This window comes from Pinus tabuliformis, chromosome 4_2 (assembly GCF_031772625.1).
Source record: "Pinus tabuliformis cultivar Carrire ecotype Pingquan chromosome 4_2, CPIR1, whole genome shotgun sequence".
In the NCBI taxonomy this organism is placed as follows: domain Eukaryota; kingdom Viridiplantae; phylum Streptophyta; class Pinopsida; order Pinales; family Pinaceae; genus Pinus; species Pinus tabuliformis.
This window is the reverse complement of record NC_142304.1, coordinates 819,150,718-819,171,267: the sequence shown is the minus strand read 5'-3', so window position 1 is coordinate 819,171,267 and position 20,550 is coordinate 819,150,718.

The following is a 20,550-nucleotide window of genomic DNA, read 5'->3' as shown; positions in this document are numbered from 1 at the left end:
GGCTACCACCTACTAGAATCCACTGCTACCAATAAGCCTCACCCATCCACGACTAGACTATCAAACTACCATTGGATGGAAGCCACCACTCCCATGTTATTAGGCCACCACCTGAAGGATGCTACTACACCATGAATATGCAAGCCACCACTTTCTTAGGAAACCACTACTCAACACACTAAAGGCCTCAACCTTCAAGCTCTCGCATGGACCATGATTCATAATATTTCAGACTAGATCCACAATCTTTGCAATCAAACACTTGTGAGCCTCATTTCTTCCATTTTCATATTAGACTCACAATACCAATATATGATCGTCAACTGAATCAAACACCTATAACACGATCGCCAATTTGCATACAAAAACTCTGCAGCTCAATCTCATCCAAAATATGCTCAACAAAACCAAACCCTGCATGCACACTCTCAATACATCTCCATCAATATAATAACAAATCTAATCACAAGTACTCAACCATATCTTAACAAAAACCATTACAAGAAATGAACTACAATGCTAACATTGTATAAGAAATTCTACAATAGAAATACGATCTACTCAGCTATGATTCCTTGCATGCACAATGTTAGCTATACAATAGTGCCATAGAAAATATGCTAACATATAATATGCAAGGTAGCCACAATATTCTTCATCAAATTTCTTCTTGACATCCATAAAACAATTGTTGAAGAATGCACATAAAATTCTACAAATAAACCAATCTTTTTCAACATGTTTATACTCATATGTCTCTCGTATTATCATTGAATCTCAATGCTCTCCAAAGGCTCACTATCACAAAGGAACCAACCTATATAACACAAAAATTCCTCCTATAAATAAAATATATGAAGTGATTAAAAATTAATAACACTCCTCCCGGATCCGGGTGGCATCACCGACTCCACCGTTCTCCATGCAAGGAGTTAATGCCCAGTACTGCCAGCTGCAGAGCAGCGTGGCCTCCCGGGACGTAAACTCATGCGAGCAGGGAAAGAGTATTAATGTTGGATCGGGTGGCGGATTCGCATTTATGTTCTGCGTTGATCGACGCAACATTCCTTCTGTTATAATCATGCCGCTCCATTGTTCTCTCACCAAGCCTTGTGCTCAGTCGCGCGGTAATGGAACCTGGTTTGCGGAGGCTGTGGGTGATGGTTTAAATTTGGTTCACTGCCGCGAGCTCCAAGCCAACTCTATCAAGGGTAATTTCTCCCCTGTTCTGGATTCATGCTCTGTGTTGTTGTCTGCAAGTTTTGTGGTTGTATGTAAGTTCTGTTATATTGTTGTGTCGGTCGCAAGCTCTGTTGGGCATCCCTCTTGCCTCAATCGACTCCGTCCTATTGGTCATCCCGTCCATAACCCATTTGTGTCCTACCTCCTGTCTGTCATCATGGTTTGCTTGGGCAAGAGGCATCGTTCAGGGGGCGTCGTGACAGTCGTTTGCATCCTCCAGTTGGTCATGCCATGGAAATGGCGCCGGAACCTTTCAATCCCTCCCCCGTCCATGAAGCTGGGCCTTCTGTAGGTTCTGGTCGTAAACCTATTCCGAACAGTGCTTTCCAAACCACGCACTTTAAATTTCAAAGTAATTTGCATAGGCCCCTGGTCACTGCTCACATCACCATTATTCTCTCGGAAGAGGAAAACCTTGTCTCCCCTTTGGCCTGCATCGCCCCTGATCCTTCTCCAAGCAGTGAGCATTCCTCGGACAAAGACAGCATGGAGAATTGGAAAAAAGAGAAAGCTGAACAGGAGGATTTTCTCAAAAATCTTCCTCCCCTTGAAGATACAGGACCTGCAGCTGAGGACAGGACTCATGGCGAGGCAGACCATGCCATAGCAATCCCTGACAGCGATTTAAGCGGCAATGAAGGTCTGAAGACTGGTGATATAGGTCTGGATGAGAAGAAGGACCATGGCCCAACAAAGGAGAAGTAGCGCCACTTGGGACTGTCTCTTTTTGTTTCGGCTTCTGTTTCAGGCTCGTGGTCAAGTTTCTATGCAATTGTCCTACTGTTTTTTGGCTCCCAGATGGGTATTTGGTGACTCTTTATATGCTGGGTTGCAATGTTTTTTGTGTTTCTGTGCTGGCTCAGTTCTCCTTCTCGGCAACACATGTCTCTCTCTATGTCTGATATCTGGTTTCTTGCACTTTGTAACTGGTTTCCCCAGCTTATGTCTGTAATGGGGCAGTTCTGTTCTGTCGAGTGCTTCCATGCCTCGATAATATGTAAAAATATTTTGCCTTTCAGTTAATAGAAGTTAGTATTTGCAGAGAAAAAAAAATAATAACAGTCAAATACGGAGAGTCAAATACTCTTGTTCATACTCCAACATTTTTTCTACTTGACTAGATCCACCACTATCTTCACTGAAAGAGAGAGATTTTTCTACTTTAATAATATTCTAGAAAAGAGACAAACCTCCTTGAACTTTTTGACCAAAAAGCATGAGTAATTACCATAGAAAATACCCCTAGAATAATATGAGTGCACGCACAATTGAGAAAATTCAATAAATTTATCATAATTCAATTTATGGGTTGATACCTGTGTTATAACACATTTAATATGCCATTACCTACATTATGCTTGTAACGCACTCCCAAAAGACAAAACCTAGGAGGTAACATAGTTTATTCCTCAAAACTCATATTATAATGCATTTTCAACTCTTTACCTATGTTATTTCTATTTCTGATCCCAAACCTCATGCACGCTACTCAAAACCTTCCTAAATTGACCATAACACAGTTTATGGCTCAACACCTACGTTATAACACACTTTGTGGGCTCAAACCTGCATTATGTACCTTCTTCAACCAGATTTGTAGCTTAGCTCTTCCACAACCTATCCAACATCTCCAGCACTTGTCCAAGCATCTCCACCACCTGTAGATCCTTCTCTAACTACTCTGCATCATCAATAACATCATCATACGGTCCAAACACCAATGTATCAAGTTAGGAACATGGAAACCTAGTTTGCAAAACACCTCTACATGGATCAACATATCTGCATCAAGTCAACACCTCTATATCAAATCAGTGATGACACATGTTGGGCATGGAATCCCCCCACAACATGTTTTGGGGCTCAAAGCCCAGGTTTTGTTCAAGTGTATTATAAAGACTCCGCGAATTACGGGCGCAAAGCACGAAGTATAGGATGAATCATAGGGCTGTCTACCCTAAATTATTATAATGTAATGTAAAGTCATGTCGGCCTACCCCTGGTTCGATGACCATGGGATTATATAAATGGAGCGAGGCTCTAATTTGTAATAAGATCGAAGGAGGAAGAGAGAAGAATATGCATGGTTCGAGCCTAGAGTAGGAGTCTAAGTGTATTGGGTCATAGTAGTAGGAAGAGGCTTTGCAGCTGAGTGCACAGAGGCCTAGTAGAGTTCGCAGCTGAGTGCGCAGACCCCTGCAGCTGAGTGTGCAGGGTGGTGTCGAGTCTGTAATCTTGATCAAAGAATAATAAAGAGAAGTTGATTCCTATTTCTGTGTATCTGCTTGTGCATTGCCTTCTTTACATTTATATTGTTTTATTTATCGTGCGCACTGATATGATTGCTGAATATGTTGTAATAATCATTAGTCTTACACAAATAAGTTAAGTAATTAGGTAATAACAGATTAAATAGCAAGGAACTTGGGTATTATATCGGTTGCGCCTCGAGTAGGGCTGCGCGTAATAAGCATTGCAGGTTGTGAAGGGATAACAAGTGTGCGTAGCGACATGCACGTAGAAACGTGTGCATTGGGTTAAATTGCGGACCTCCAGAAGCTCATCAGAAATCCCCAGGATGTGGAAACCTGGTTCCAGCACCCTCCCATACTACTTCGGGTGAGACCTCAGTCCACGCTCTGCGGACTGTTGCCAAAAGGGCCAGTAGAACCGAGATTGCTTGGCTAAATAACCTCTAAACCTGGGTCAAGCCCATACAAGCAAATAAATGGTTCCGTTGCCAAGACTGGGATCTGCATAAGGGATGTCTGATGTCATTCCACTGGAATCCAACAAAGAAAGAAATTGAAGAGTGGTTGGACAAGAAGATTCACGAGTTCCTGGCATAGGAAAATAGAAATTCGTGAGTATCTAAGGAACAGTGGTTGGAGTGCTACCTGTATACAGAAATACACAAAATTTTCTTTGCATCCTTTCCTTATGAGCTATATGAGTGGATTGTGAAGTTAGTAGATAGCCAGGGAAGGTGTAGGCTCGACAAACAAATAGTGTGGACTCCGAAATTAGTGTGTAGACTAGAAGCTTTAGGAGATAAGATCACGCGAGTTGTGGACCATTGGCTTGATCGAAGAATAGGAGGATTTATCACTGGGTTTGTGGTAGACATGACTGTTAGCTACAATGAGGCGGAGCGATGTTTCCTCAAGGGATCGCGAGGTAAGTATATTAAATCTTTGAACACTTGGATTAAGATGCTATTGTGTGAAAAGCGGGTTATGTGAATAAATTAATGTTTGGGACTACGCAAAGTGGGAAGATCTACAGAAGTGGAAGTAGTGAAGAATTAGAAACCAGTCCCTTAATTTCACCCTCGTGGGAAAGCGAGGAAGAGCTCGCAAAAGTTTCTCTGAGAAGCGCGGTTAGTTTGATAAGGCAGCGAATTCCATGTTTACCATCTCCACCCACACCGCCACCTGTCTCACCCTCCTCACCTCCATCTCCACCCACCCCACCTTCGCCACCACCACGATTCATATGGCGAGTGCGATCAAACTATTGGTATTCAGAGGAGTGGGGAATGAAGATTCGGATCAATTCTGTTTCGTGGTAAGAGCAATATGGGAAACACAAGGCGTCATGGATGACAATATTAAGAAGGTTACGCTGGTGATCACACTGTAGGATCGTGCACTAACATGGTATATCAAGCATTCTAATGACCATCCAAACACAGGAATCACAGATATCCAGGTCGTGCTGAATAGGGAATTTAGTAGGACAAAATGAGAAAAACAATAAACCATCGGGTTTAAGGAGATCGCAATGCTCCCAGACGAGATCCCATGAGATCTAGACCAAAGGGTGAAGAGTACAATTCACGAAGCCAATATGGCATTGACATTTGGATAGCATCGCACATGGTTTGTGGCATCACTTACACCACACTTAAGGACGCACTGCCACAGCAAAAAATTTCCACCGAGGCCGAATGGTTGGAGATGGAAATGACATTATGTGATACCCCTATACAAGACCCTCGGTTGGGAATCCAACAAATCCACGTGCAACTGAAAAATCTGTGTCTGGAAATGCAAAGTTTGAAACAGGATAGGACACCTTAGCCGGAGATGCGCAAGGAGGTATGGTGGATAAAATGGAATGGCCAAGGGCATGATAAGCACCACTGTCTAGTGTTCGCAAACTACTTGGTAGGGGGGTGATGCCGTTAAGACCGAAGGCATAGGCAGGTCCGAGTGCAGCACCTATATTATGGTGCACGATCTATCAGATAGGAGGAAACACACTATGGATAATTGTCATATGTTGCAGAAGTATATGCAGACGTCCCAACAATTGTTTTGTAAATTCTGCAGGTCGGTAGGCCATGATGAGTGCACCTGCCGAAGCTACGAACTAATGATGGATTAGACTCCTTCCTACAAGGTGCAAACCCAAACATGAGCTCTTGACCCAAATGCAGGGATGGTGCACACTGGATTTTAGGGGTGCGGTCGACGTCGAGGTGGAATGGGACCACGAAGGGGTTGCGGACAACTAATTTGTTACAATTGCGGAGGGCCAGGGCACTATGCCCATGATTGCATAAACCTGACAAGAACATCATGTTGGTACTATACTCAGTTTGATCATGAGGTAGAAGAATGCCCTTCACTAATAGCGAGGATGTGCGAAAAGGGGGTACTCCAGCCCCCTCCGACTGAGAATTTGCTGATGATGAGGTCTGAGCCGTGCGAAGAAGACCCGAATGTAAACATGATGCTTACGAGCGTTATGACCATGGGAGATGATAAAGGGAAGCAGATAGAAGAAAGTGCGTGGGTTTGCAAGGCTCCTATAAAGGAACCTGAATTTGATTTAGAATGCGTGAAGGAGACATTCATGGAAGCTAAGAAGAGCTTCATGGAGGCCTCCACTTCAGGTAGTAAGGATCAACTAAAACCAGGGATGGATCCTTCAATGCTCACTACCTTTCTGGAGACATGCATGAAATTGTTGTGCAATAGCAAGGCAGTCAAAGGACTACAAGATCTTATTAATAGGTGCGTGGGGTCAGGAGAACTATGCGTGGTTTGGAAACTTGGAAAGTATGCATTGTGTACAGGAAGGGAAATGAGGTTGACTACGCAAATCGGTGAGTATGAAATGGATCAGGTAATCCTGGATCTGGGTTTGGACGTGAATGTACTACCAAAGAAAACATGGGAATGCATGGGCAGACCCGCGTTACAATGGTCCCCTATTCAGTTACGAATGGCGAACCAACATAAGATTTTTCCCATGGGAAGATTGCAAGGGGTAACAATCGATACTGAAGGTGCGAGCACACAGGCGGATTTTGAAGTGATAGAGATTATCAATGATAATCCCTATCTCATGCTACTAGGAATAGACTGGGCCACCAATATGAATGGAGTCATAAATCTAAAGAAGCACAAAATGATCTTTGAGAAAAAGTCACTATGCATAGTAGTACCGCTAGATCCAGCCGAAGGAGCACGATACACTAAACCAGTGTGCGACGATGATAGTGATGACGATCTTGATTGTATTTACAAGATAACTACATGAGAATAGGATTGGGTGAATCTGAGTGCAAATGGAATAATTTTGTGGGAGCGCGAAGGCTCCTGCACTTCAGATTCAGACGAAGAAGTAGAACGATGGAAGAATCGACTGCACAAAGTAACAACACTGAATTACAACATGATGATTAGATCATTGCGTTGCATGACAACAGAGGCAAGGGAGTTGCCAACATATGATGGATTAATAGCGGTGGATGAATTTCTGGGCAATTTTGAAAGCGCAGTACCAAAAGAGTAGCGATTTGATGCTCTGAAATGGGCGCTGTGCGCAACGCCGCATGATGGTGGGGTATGCATCAAGGAAATTTTGAGGACTGGCACATATGCAGAAGGATGATGTACGTGCGTTTTGGAAAACCCCAGCTCTGAATGAAAGCCAATCAGTAGGGGTAGAACACCTTGCATGCCCACCTTTCTCGATGGGTACAAATATGTGCTGTACAGCCCGCACAAGTGCATACCACCCCTAGAATAGAGAATCAGAACATACTGTAATAGCAGGAAAGGTGATGCACGCTACCAATTCTCCATGACGAAGCATTCGATAGGGTGTGCGGAGTACAGAACAAGGTTTACCATGCAAGACAAAATGATCGAGACCTGCGCTTGCAAGCGGTTTGATGGGCCTATAGGACCATGTGAAAACCTTGAATGTGGAGACGATTCCAAAGATGTGGAACAGAGTAGAGACCGTAATTTTGAAGAGAATACAAAAATGAATCTGCACGTAATGGCTCTTGCAGTTGTGACAGTGCGCAATGACCAGGAGGAGGAAATCACACATCTACGCGAGGTCGAACATATAAGGATTCAGGAAACCATTCGGTGAGGGAACCTTAGACTTTGTGAACTCAAAAAGGACGGGGTACGATTGAGGAAGAAAAGTGATCCGGATTTAAGCAGGAACGCAACAAATTACAGAGATAACCATATACACAAAGATGCAGCGGAAATAATACTTCATTTCATTAATGGAAAATACTGAAATATGCTTACAACCAGAGATAGAAATAAACCAGCTAGGGCGATGGTAGCTTACCTCTGAGAAGAGATGTGATGGCTACATGCCTCTGAACTGTGTTACAATGAGGCTCGAAGGCCTATTTTTTGTTTAGAAACAATGGAAAACCCTTAACATTCCAAAACCTAACCCTAGGGGATGAAACGCCAAACTGTGGGCCCCGTTTGGGGTAAATTGGTACATGAACTTCCCGGGGTCGTAACTTTGGCATATGATCTCCGTTTGACGCGTACAATAGCTCATTAGAAAGATCTATCCGAGCACTATCATTGTTGGAACAGGAAACATCGGTCCATTCCATGGACCCATGTTGCCCCCGGATTCCCCAAAAAACGTCGTTTAGGGCCTCAAAACGGTTCTGGAAGTTCAGGACCTGAAAAACTGCTAAAAATAGTAAGTTGTGCTACAATTAAGGAAACTGAAAATGCTGAGAAAGACAATGGTGGGGGTCCAGGTGGACTTGGCAAGTGGCCACCAATATCCACCTGGATCATTCCTCCCCCCTTAGGAAGCAATGGTCCCCATTGCGTTGAGCTCCTCCATGAGATGAGGAAACTTTTGCTGAACTTGTTCCTTGGTGAGCCACTTGCCCTGCTGAAGGAGTTGGCCTGCTTTGACAACTTGATATAGTTGGATATTCTGTTGGCGAGTGTTCTTGATCTGTGTGTCCATGATCCGATCAGTTGTAGCTTGTTCCATGCAATCTGGATTTAATTATGTGGGTTTGAGCTGTTCTGCAATGTCGGATGTGTCTAGCAATGGTGGAAAGTATGGCCGAAGGTGATCCACATTGAACACTGGGTGCAGGTCAAGGAATGGGGGAATGCTGAGCTCAAATGCATTGTCTCCCATAGCCTTAGTAATGGTGTAAGGACCATATCGGAGTGGTCTCAATTTCCGATAGGCTCCAGTAAGGCGTTCCTTTTGCAAATGCAACCAGACTTTGTCGCCCACCTGAAACTTGTGTGGCACCCGATGTTGATCATGTCGCTGCTTGTACTTGGCATTTGATATCTCAAGAATGTCATGGACCTGCTGGCGAATATGTTGGATGCGCTCAATGAAGCTGGTGGCCTTATCTGTTTCGGACTGGACATGAGCTGAATTCATGTGAGTAGCTGCAAGTGGCATGGCCACATCAATGGGGCATAGTGGCTGGAATCCCAAACCCACCTGAAAAGGGCTGTGGCCAGTGGAGCTATGAAGAGCTCGGTTGTAGCTGTGCTGAACATAGGGGAGGCTCTCGTCCCATGTGCGTGGATGCTTTGAGTTATACATGCGCAGAATGTGCACAATCATCCTATTGACAACCTCTGTTTGGCCATCAGTTTGAGGATGGAAGGCTGTGGACTTCGTGAGTTTGGTGTCCAGCATTGACCAGAGACTGGACCAAAATGTGCTGAGAAACCGACTGTCCCGATCTGAGATGATAGACTGTGGGATCCCAAAGTGCACCCACACTCGTTCAAAGAAGAGTTTAGCAGTGGCTTCTGCTGTGATATTCTTCTTGCAGGCCACCATAATGGCCATCTTCGAGAACCTGTCGATGACCACAAAAACATAGTCATTTCCATGCTTAGTGGAAAGAAGGCCTGACATGTAATCCATGGAGATGGATTCCCAAGGTCGACTAGGGGTAGGCAACGGGGTATAGAGGTCGTGATTCTTAATGGTCGGTTTGGCAATGGCATAGGCAGTACATGATCGGATGTACTTCCCAACATCCTGTCAAAGATTCGGCCAATAGAAATAATTTTGCAGTACTGCCACTGTTTTCGCGACCCCGAAATTCCCAGCAGCCCGACTGTAGTGTGCTTCCCAAATCATCTTGACACGCTCACTTGAAGGAACACAAAGGTGACCAAGGTGGCATAATAGGGCATCCTGGAGGTGAAAATCTGCAACATTCCAACCCTCCAAGAGTGTCTGGTATGTGTGGCCGAATTATGGGTCGCTTTTGTAGAGAAGTGGCCAATCTGAAGTCTCGTGCCCACAAGAGTTGAACACGGTGGTTAGCGCCATGATCGGTGGTCGACTGAGGCAATCTGCAACATTATTGGTGCTGCCCTTTTTATACTTGATATTCAAGTGGAACTGTTGCAGGTATGTAGACCACTTCTGATGGCGATCATTCTGCAATTTCCCTTGGGTCTGTATGAACTGCAGGGGTCGGTGGTTTGTGTGGATGACCGTTTCCTTCCCCAAAATGTAATGCTTCCATTGTCGGCAGGCCTGTACAATGGAATACATCTCTTTATCATAAGTGGGGTACTTCCGGACTGTGTCTGAAAGTGTTTCACTGTGATATGCCACTGGATGTCCATGTTGAGTAAGGACTGCCCCAATAGCATAGTCAGAGGCATCTGTCTCGACCTCAAATGGTTGTTGTAAATCTGGTAACGCGAGCACTGGTGCCGTGCAGAGGCGATCCTTCAACTCCTTGAATTCCTTCTGTTGAGATTCAGACCAAAACAATTTTGCTTTCGCCCCTCCCTTGGTGACTTGACTCAGGGGCCAAGAAATATGAGAAAACCCCAACACAAACCTGCGGTAGAAATTGGCAAGACCTAGAAAGCTACGGAGCTCTGTTAGAGTGGTTGGAGAGGGCCAATCCCGAATGACTTGGATCTTGGCTGGATCGACATGCACCCCCTGTTCATCAATGATGTATCCCAGATACTGAACCTGGGTCATGCCAAAAGTGCATTTCTCCAAATTGGCACATAGCTTGTGTTGCCGCAGTGTTTGGAGAACCTGTCGGATGTGGTGGAGGTGCTCTTCCCAACTCTGGCTGAAGATCAGAATGTCATCCAAGTATACTACTACAAAGGAGTTGGTGAATGGCCGCAAGATGTCATCCATTAGCCTCATAAAGGTTGCAAGAGCATTCGTCAATCTGAAAGGCATGACCAACCATTCAAAGAGGCCCTCCTTGGATTTGAAGGCAGTCTTCCACACATCAGAGGGTTCGATTGGTACCTGGTGATATCCTGACTTCAGATCGATCTTGCTGAAATATTTCGCCCCCTTTAGTTGGTCTAGGAGGTCATCAATCCGCGGGATCGGGTACCTATTACGGAAAGTGATCTTGTTCAGCGCCCGATAGTCAATACAGAGTCTCCACGTCCCATCCTTCTTCTGTACCAACACGATCGGGCTCCCACAGGGCGATGAACTCGGACGGATGTGACCTTTCTGCAGGAGCTCCTGAATCTGCCTCTTGATTTCATTGTTCTCCAGAACTGAGCGCCGATAAATTGGTCCATTGGGTAGCGGCGCACCTGGGGTCAGATCGATGGAGTGCTTGACTTGACAGTGCAGAGGAACCCCTGCCGGGAGGTGAAGATGTCCTCGTACTCCTCCACAACCTTGTCCATCTGTAGTTGTCGTGCAGAGGGACCCCGTCTGGAGGCCGCGGCCACTGTCTTCTTCTTTCCTTGAGGGCGTATCATCAGGAAAACAAATTTCCTGGTTTTGGAAATGATCTTACTGCATTGTTTTTCAGTAATCAAAGAGATGGCAACAGGTGGTTCTACCTCTGGTATCCTGAACAACTTATTTCCCAATGTAATAATAACAGCACGGGGCCTTGATTCATACACAGCATGTCGATTCCACAAGTATGCTTTTCCTAGTAATACATCACAAACTTCAAGGGGAGAAATGTCACACAATACCTCGTCCGTGAAGGGCTTGATGTTGTATGGAAGGCGACACTGCTGGCTCACACGAAGATCTCGTCCTTGGTGAAGCCACCCAATGGTGTATGGTTGTGGATGTGCTGTGGTCGGTAAGCCCAACCGCTTCACGACCTCTGCCGAAATGAGGTTCTTTTGACTCCCGCTATCAACAATGAATTGTATCGGGGAGCCCTTTACCCACATCTGGGAGTGGAAGAGACGCTCCTCCTCCTCTGGATCTTCAGGTTCATTTTTCTGGATCTTTGCGGTAGTAACAGTGGCGCTGGGATCCGCATCAATGATCTGCTTCCCTTTTTCATACCCCTTATCGGGTTCTGACTCAGAGTCGGAACATGCATCTGATTCTTAAACCTTTAGCTCAGCCACCAGTGACTGCTTGGCCCGACACTCACTTGTGTTGTGAGTGGAGCTCTTATGGAACTCGCACCAATTTCTAGTGTCCTTTCTCGGCTTCGCGGCGCTGTTCTTTGCTTGCAGCTTCGGCTGGTTGTCTTGGGCTGTCCCGCCTTGGCTTTGTCCTTTGTTCTGTGGTTTAGGGGCACCTTTCCCCTGCTTTGGATTCGCAGATCCAAAGTCTCGCTTCTTTTGTTTAAACTTCTTCTCGACCTTGACGGCATATCGGTGTGCTGCGCCGAGCGAGGGGATGTTTAGGAATTGTATTTCTTCCTGGATGTACTTGTGCAGGAAGCCACGGTATTTGAGTATCAAATGTTGCTCCGAATCCTTGATACCCAACTTTGTGCGAAGGGTATGGAAAAGATTGGTGAACTCCGGCACGTCTTGGTCCCTTCCCTGCCGTAGCGTGGTCCACTTTATGTATTCATCCTCATAGCTTCCGACAGGGTAGTACTGCTCCTTGATGGCATCCCGGAACGAATCCCAGGTGGGTGCGGCTGAAAATAGTGAGCCAGAACTTTCATCCTTCTGCTCACAGTAGGTTTCCCACCAGTCCTTGACGTGGGGGGCTGCTTTGAGAAGAGAAAAAACAATCTTTTCCCGACTCGAAAATTCATGAACAGAAAAATAACCCTCTAGCAGATTTAACCATTTATCTACGGCAACTGCGTCTATCTGACCCTCGAATATGGGGATTTCAAAATTAACTTGTACCTTAAAGGGCGTGGCGTTTCGAGAGTAGCTGCTGGAAGCCAAAGCGTCGCTTCTTGGTAGCCGCTGAAGGATCTGGGCAAAGCTGTCCATCATCGCGTTCCGTTGTCGCTCGAGGGCTTCTTCGAGCAAGATTTTGATGGGATCTCCTACCTGCTCGTCTTTCTTCTCGTCCGCCATGGGAGGCCGTTGGGATTTGCGAGGCTGGTCTTGCAAAGGTTCAACCAGTTCAAGCCCTAACTCCTTATATCCCGACCTTGTTGGGGACATGCAAAGAAAAACAGAGAAAAAGCAGACTGCTCTGATACCACTGATCCGGATTTAAGTAGGAACGCAACAAATTACAGAGATAACCATATACACAAAGATGCAGTGGAAATAATACTTCATTTCATTAATGGAAAATACTGAAATATGCTTACAACGAGAGATAGAGATAAACCAGCTAGGGCGATGGTAGCTTATCTCTGAGAAGAGATGTGATGGCTACATGCCTCTGAACTGTGTTACAATGAGGCTCGAAGACCTATTTTTTGTTTATAAACAATGGAAAACCCTTAACATTCCAAAACCTAACCCTAGGAGATGAAACGCCAAACTGTGGGCCCCGTTTGGGGTAAATTGGTACATGAACTTCCCGGGGTCGTAACTTTGGCATATGATCTCCGTTTGACGCGTACAATAGCTCATTAGAAAGATCTATCCGAGCACTATTATTGTTGGAACGGGAAACATCAGTCCATTCTATGGACCCATGTTTCCCCCGGATTCCCCAAAAAACGTCATTTAGGGCCTCAAAACGGTTCCGGAAGTTCAGGACCCGAAAAACTGCTAAAAATAGTAAGTTGTGCTACAATTAAGGAAACTAAAATGCTGAGAAAGACAATGGTGGGGGTCTAGGTGGATTTGGCAGGTGGCCACCAATATCCACCTGGATCAAAAAGCATTTTGATGGATGCTGAGATCAAGAGGCTGGAAAGCGAGATCACGCAAGCATGTATCGTCGATAAACCAAGGATGAAAAAGCAAGATTCAAATGATCATGCCACTGCATTAGAAGATTTTCACCGAGAATTTATGACTCTGCTACCATGGATACAACGACGCCTTACCAAATTCAATAACCAGGGGAACACACTACATATATTAGAACGCGCAGCGCTGGCTGTCACGAAGGCGATTGAGGAATTTTCATGGACCATGCTGAAAGGTGAGTTGAAGTCTCGCATAGGTGGTACGACCACCTAACTAACCATATGGAGCAAAGTCTCAGTGCTCCATGCAGTTGAAAGAGAGTGCGAGACTATAAAAGAGTTTGTTTGGGAGGTGCGAAATGAGGGAGGTGCACGCAGAATCAGCATGTCACAACGGTCGTGACCGAGCATGGGAGGCTGCACTATCACACAGGTAGGCTGGGAAGTGACCGTTGGTGTCACTATTCATGACAAGATGTCCGAGTTAAGGCAAAAGGGAGTGGATGGTGGGCATTTAAGACATGAATTAAGGGAAAGATTTGGGGGGAACGATCGAATTTGAATTCAAAAGGTGCTATAAAACTCCAGGGGCTAAGAACGAGACAACACTTGTTCATTTGAGATTTGAGTAGTTGATTAGAGCAAAAAGTGTTGAGCGCCGAGCAAGATTTGGGCCCTGAAGTTTGTGAATGACCACAAACAACTCAAACAGGATGACGACTACTAGGAGAGGTTTGGGCTCTACAGAAGGAACCACCGACAAGGTCGCGCAAAACCCCAGAGTACATGATGTTCTTGGAGACATTGGGGTCGCGCCAGAAATCCCGAAATCACCTCGGACGCTGAGGCCCAAGAAAGATAAGCAGGTAGCGAGACAGGTTGTCACCATTGAGACAGATGACGAGGAGGAGGACCTACATGCTCTCGTTGATGAGACAGAGGAAGTAGAAGACATGGAAGAGGACATCCAACCAGTGCGATCTATAGTGAAATTTCCCGAGTACGTCCCTCCGTGAAAAGGGAAAACTATGATACCAAAGGACTTGGATGCCACTAAGAGCACACTCCAGACCCCACTCCTCCCCGATGGAATTGTGTTTTAGGGCTCACACCTGAGTCACGTGCCCATAATGAAGTTTGAAGACTGGGACCTGGTGGACAGCGAGAAGTTCCCACACTTAGAGTTGGAGAGCCTCATGAAGCAGAGCATAGAGGGGCTAGTAACAACACTAGAGCCGCGGAAATGGTTGCACGGTGTGGAGAAGGCCAGCTTACTTCATCTGCTGTGGATTCCACACTTTCACCATGTACCTTCACTATTTTCATCATCAAGAAACTACTTTTCCAGGTGCACAATGGGTACTTATGGCTGGAGGAGCCTATTCCCATCATGGAGGATCTCATCCATAGAATTTCCCGACTCCCCTGTAAGGGAAAGGACCCCATGGTGATCGCAGGAAAAACGGAGATTTGCTGCTCGCAGAGGCCATGAAGAAAAAATACAAGCTTGAGAAGAAAAAGAGGGGTTATGCAATTAGCAGCATCAAAGATAAAGGGGTGTGTGTAGCCACCCAACTCCTGGCCAGGAAGGTAATGAGAAAATGCCGCGGCGATGAGGTACCAGCGCCGGTAGTTGCACTGGCTGAACAATGCGCAGAGGGGGTCCAATTCAACTGGGTCAAGTTCATCTGCGAGGAGGTCTTGATGAACTGAAAGGAAGCCTAGGAGCAGGGCAAGACCTTCCACTACGCGTGGTTGCTCTTGTCCATTTTATTGGTAACATGGGAACTTCCCGAGGACGGTTAGTTCCCTAGCATTGAATAGGACTTACCAGAGGCCACAACGTACATGTTGCTCTAGGCCACGAAGGACACAAAGTAGATTCGCGAGACAAAGATCTTCTAGGTGCTCATGGAGGCAAGCATCTGGATGTGGATCAATAGACAGCCATGCATGTCCCCCACAGTGCACAACAGTTTGCAGAGCTTTGCAGATTTCAAGGTAGACATGCATAATGTTTACATTAAGGCATGTAAGGATTCGGCACAACAATGGACCAAGCTCCCCTTCATTGCCATTGATGATGCAGTCTTTTCAGTGTTAGAATCATGGCCCCCTGAGTGGCACGCCCTGGATTTGGCAGAGCTGGATAGAACAGTAGCACATAAACAAAAGGATGAAGGCATGTTGCATGTCATGGAGTTGGCTGAGAAAGGTGCAATGAAAAAGCAACCACAGAGGTAAGGGCTGTCCGTGAGGCAGTAAGGGTAGTCGCGGAGCATGCAAAGGCTGCCGAAGAAGCAGCAGCAGTGCGGACAACAGGGGCCACCACAACACAGGACGAGGAGGGCTAGGACTTGTCTACAGGACAGGAAGCAGAGGACACAAAAGAAAGCGCATACCTGAGCACAACTTCCACCCAGCTGAAAAGGTTGCGCATCATAGAGAGATCGGGTCCACGAAAAAAGGTCAAGGCATCCCAATTGGCCATCGACCCGATCACGTTAACCTAAGGCGACCTTTACGACATCGGCAATATGGTTCGTGAGGTCACCAAGGAAGTGCTCCAGGAAGCCATGTCGGAGCAACAAATTGTGTTGGGGACCCTAAGGGCACAACTACAGGAACTACAGGTGCGACCCACACAGGAAGGAACCGTAGCCACCTATGGCGTAGTAGGCACATCCACAACAGAGCAACTGCTACACGCAAAGATGGCCAACACCATACTGCTACTGGAAGGTGTGCTAATAACAGAGAACAAGGATGACAGAGCCACGGTGAGCAGGATCAAAGGAATTGGCCTTAATTTGGCTACCCTTTCGCGAGACACACTGTATCAACTACATGATGGAATAATAGGAGAGCTCTGCGCCAGGGAGGGTAGCAGGATTCAGGTGATGACTGAGCAAAAGATCAACATTGAACAGCTCAGCCTGCAACATGACGAATTGGTGTCACATAACCAACAGATTATGCATACAATAGATGAAGCATGTCGGTGAGTCCTAGAGTTGTGCATCGCCGTAGACCTACCAACAAAGATGCAGATCCACTATCTAGAAAGTGGAGTCTGAAGCGCACATGAGGAAACAACGCGAGTGCAGCTGGGGCTGAACCTCCAGATTGCTGAGCTACGGCTGAAGGCGCAGCCTTCCACTCCTCCGAAAGTTAGAGAGCAGTGCGTTAGCACTATTCAAATAGTACTGGAAGAAATTGGATGGGCAGTGCAGGATTGTACCAATATGTTGGACCAAGCCTCTGATGTCCTCACATCCTTGCAAGAGGAACCCAACATACTACGCCTAGAAACAGAGGTGCACGAGCTTCAGGAGTAGTATGATAATGTAAGAGGAACTGCGTAGACAGTCGTCCTCACCCAATCGCTAGCAAAGATGTAGCAAGTAAGGGCACTGAAAGAGTAGGTGGATGCTGCAAGACATAAAGAGGCACTTCTCAAATCACGCGTCTAGCCATGGATTGATGAGGCCCTCACCATTACGGCAGATATTGAGGGAAAGATTGCACATATGTAAGGACTCTACATGCTAAGGAAGGTAGGTGATCCTCACAAAGAAGCATCAGAAGAGCACATGCAATAGGTCCAGCAAACCGCAGAACAGTGTGCTGCAGACCTCCGAGCAGTACGAAACTAGTTGGAGGGGCTCAACGCCAAGATCTCCACACCAACAGAGTGACTCGGGACGAGTCACGATGATTGTGTTGGGGGCCTGTTGGGCATGGAATCCCCCCACAACATGTTTTGGGGCTCAAAGCCCAAATTTTGGTCAAGTGTATTGTAAAGGCTCCGCGAATTACGGGCGCAGAGCATGAATTATAGGATGAGTCATAGGGATGTCTGCCCTAAAGTATTGTAATGTAATGTAAAGTCATGTTAGCCTACCCATGGTCCATGGACCATGGGATTGTATAAATAGAGTGAGGCTCTAAGTTGTAAAAAGAGCGAAGGAGGAAGAGAGAAGAATACACATGGTTTGAGCCTAGAGTAGGAATCTAAGTGTATTGGGTCGTAGTAGTAGGAAGAGGCTATGCAATTGAGCGCACAGAGGCCTAGTAGAGTCCACAGCTGAGTGCACGGACCCCTGCACTTGAGTGCACAGGGCAGTTTCGAGTTTGTAATATTGATCAAAGAATAATAAAGAGAAGTTTATTCCTATTTCTATGTATCTTCTTGTGCATTGCCTTCTTTATATTTATACTGTTTTATTTATTGCGCACACTGATATGATTGCTGAATATGTTGTAATAATCATTAGTCTTACACAAATAGGTTAAGTAATCATGTAATAACAGATTAAATAGCAAGGACCTTGGGTATTATATGGGTTGCGCCCCGAGTAGGGTTGCGTGGAAGCAGCATCATAAGTTGCGAAGGGATAGCAAGTGTGCGTAGCGAAATGCACGCCGGGTCAAACCGTGGACCTCCAAAAGCTCATCAGACATCCCCAGGGTGCAAAAACCTAGTTCTAGCACCCTCCCATACTACTTTGGGTGAGACCTCAGTCCGTGCTCTGCAGACTATTGCCGAAAGGGCTAGTAGTACTAGGATTTGCTTGGCTAAATCACCTCTGAACCTAGGTCAGGCCCATACTAGCCAACAACACATGTCTAGTAGATCTGTATACAAACCACAAACCATGAGAGCTACCATCATCAAGTTGACATCAATGATATGAAAATAATACTAAGTCCCTATTGACATTAATTCCAACACTACAATGACAACATTGTAGGTTTTAACCCCGTACATAAATTACCTGCATACGAATTCTAAAACATAGAAAATAAACGATGTGAGAGCATAACACATAAAACACATATACACAGAGAATTTCACTTAGATCCAAAAACCAACACTACTAGCTTGATTTTTCATTATTTTCCTTTGAATGTTACAATACATATATATACATGCCGAAGCATCTAATACCATGGACCGAAAACCATCATGCCCAAAACCATGTGCGAAAACCATGCACAAAACCATAGGTAGGTTTGCCCCACCTAATATAGGGTCCAAAAGAATTTTCCCCAGGGCGTTGTCCCGGACCCTGTAGAGGGGGGCTACCCACCCCCATCAAACCCCCTGGATAGGGGGGGCTCCACCCCCCCGGTTGACAAGGACAACTAGTCGTGGAAAGAATATAACACAACCCAACATTCTCCCACTTGTTGTTTTCTTTCCATAGGGGGCCACATGAGAGCTTAGTCATTTATCCAGCGCTGCAATGCCCATTATTTCTCTACACTGAGAGAACTTCTTAGAGCTCATAGATTTTTTCAATGCATTTGCAATATTCTTCAAAGTGTCCACCTTTACCAACAACACCTTTTTGTCTTCTATCATATCCCTCACAAAGTGATATTGCACATCAATGTGCTTTGTCTTTGAATGGTAAGCAGGGTTCTTTGCCAAGAAATTGCACTTTGGCTGTCACAGTTGATGGGCCTCTAAAATTGACATAAATTAAGGCCCATGCCTCTAAATTAAACATAAATTAAGGCCTATGACCATCCTTCAGCACATTAAACCTCTCTTCTTGCATTAGAGATTTATTTTTAACTTTAATATATTCATTAGGAAGGTTTATGAATAATTGGATATTTGTTCCTACTATTATTTATTTTTGTGGAATATTACGAGAACATTAGGAAAATTATGAAGATTTGGAGGAGATAATTTAGAGACTTTTTCCCTACTACAAGAGGATCAATAATAAATAATAAATCAACAAGATATTATGGAATTATGGCATAGATTGTGGAACTCCAATGATTGAGAAAATCTAGGAATGTGTTCCACTAATCAAGGGACCATATCCACTAATTAAGGGATTTTGGTGGGGAAAGCTTCCTCCATTCATGGGGAATGATTCCTAATCATTTTTTATAAGTACTAAGTCGAATTTTCCTCTAGAGATAGATTTTCATTAGTGTTCTTGTGGAGAGAACTCGTATTTCTGTAGCGCCATTGTATTTTCTTACAGGGATGTAATCGTGTTGATGGAATAATGAAGATTAGTGTCATGTTCAGATTCTAAATATTATTCTCCTGCATAGGTCTTTGATTTTCCTTGGGCTTGGCCATCCCAAGAATCTCAGAGCCCTTTTGTATCATTTTCTTTCCTTCTTTTCACTGCTTATTCACATGCATCTCTAGTTTTTATTTCTTTCTACTTCTGCATTTAGTATTAATGAATTGTTGTTGTAGGATTGAGTTGAATGGTTAATGAAAGTTCTTTTGTAGGATCAAAAGAATTATTTCATCCTTATAAAAGCTTTGGAATTTCATAGTAATCATTGAGATGGTTGGATTAGTCTTCTTATTTTGAAATCTAGATTGTCGGGCCTCCTTTTTAGCAAAGAACAACAAATTTCTGCTATTGTTTAGAGGATGCTAACAAGATTCAATCGAGTTGGTTCCACTTGCATTAGAACAAAAAAAATTTATAGTTCATAACAAAAATCACCCCATTGAAATTTCACTTGATTTGGTTAGGCATTTTTTAGATTTACTAGCTCACTAGCTCTTGAATTTCTATATTTTCCACTAGTAATGTTTTTCTATTTTCTTAGCATGGGTTAATAGAGGTATTTTTGAGTGATTCCACTTGGAATGGGGACCTAAGACATGCTAGTTAATAAAAAAAATTGTCCCATCAAATTTGGATTTGATTTTCTTGGTCATTCGATGAATTATAATAAATCTATACATCCTGTAGTAAATCACTATAGCATCCTGTAGGAAAGCTTGTTTTGAGCATGAATTGAGAAAAATCATCATTGAAGCTGGGATTAGGCCTCTACTTGACCTCCATGCCATCAAGACCATTTTAACCCTCTTGGTCCCCACTTAGGTCAACATTTTGCTAGTTTTCAAGAGTAGGATTTCATTTCCATTTCTTCTATCTTCAGTC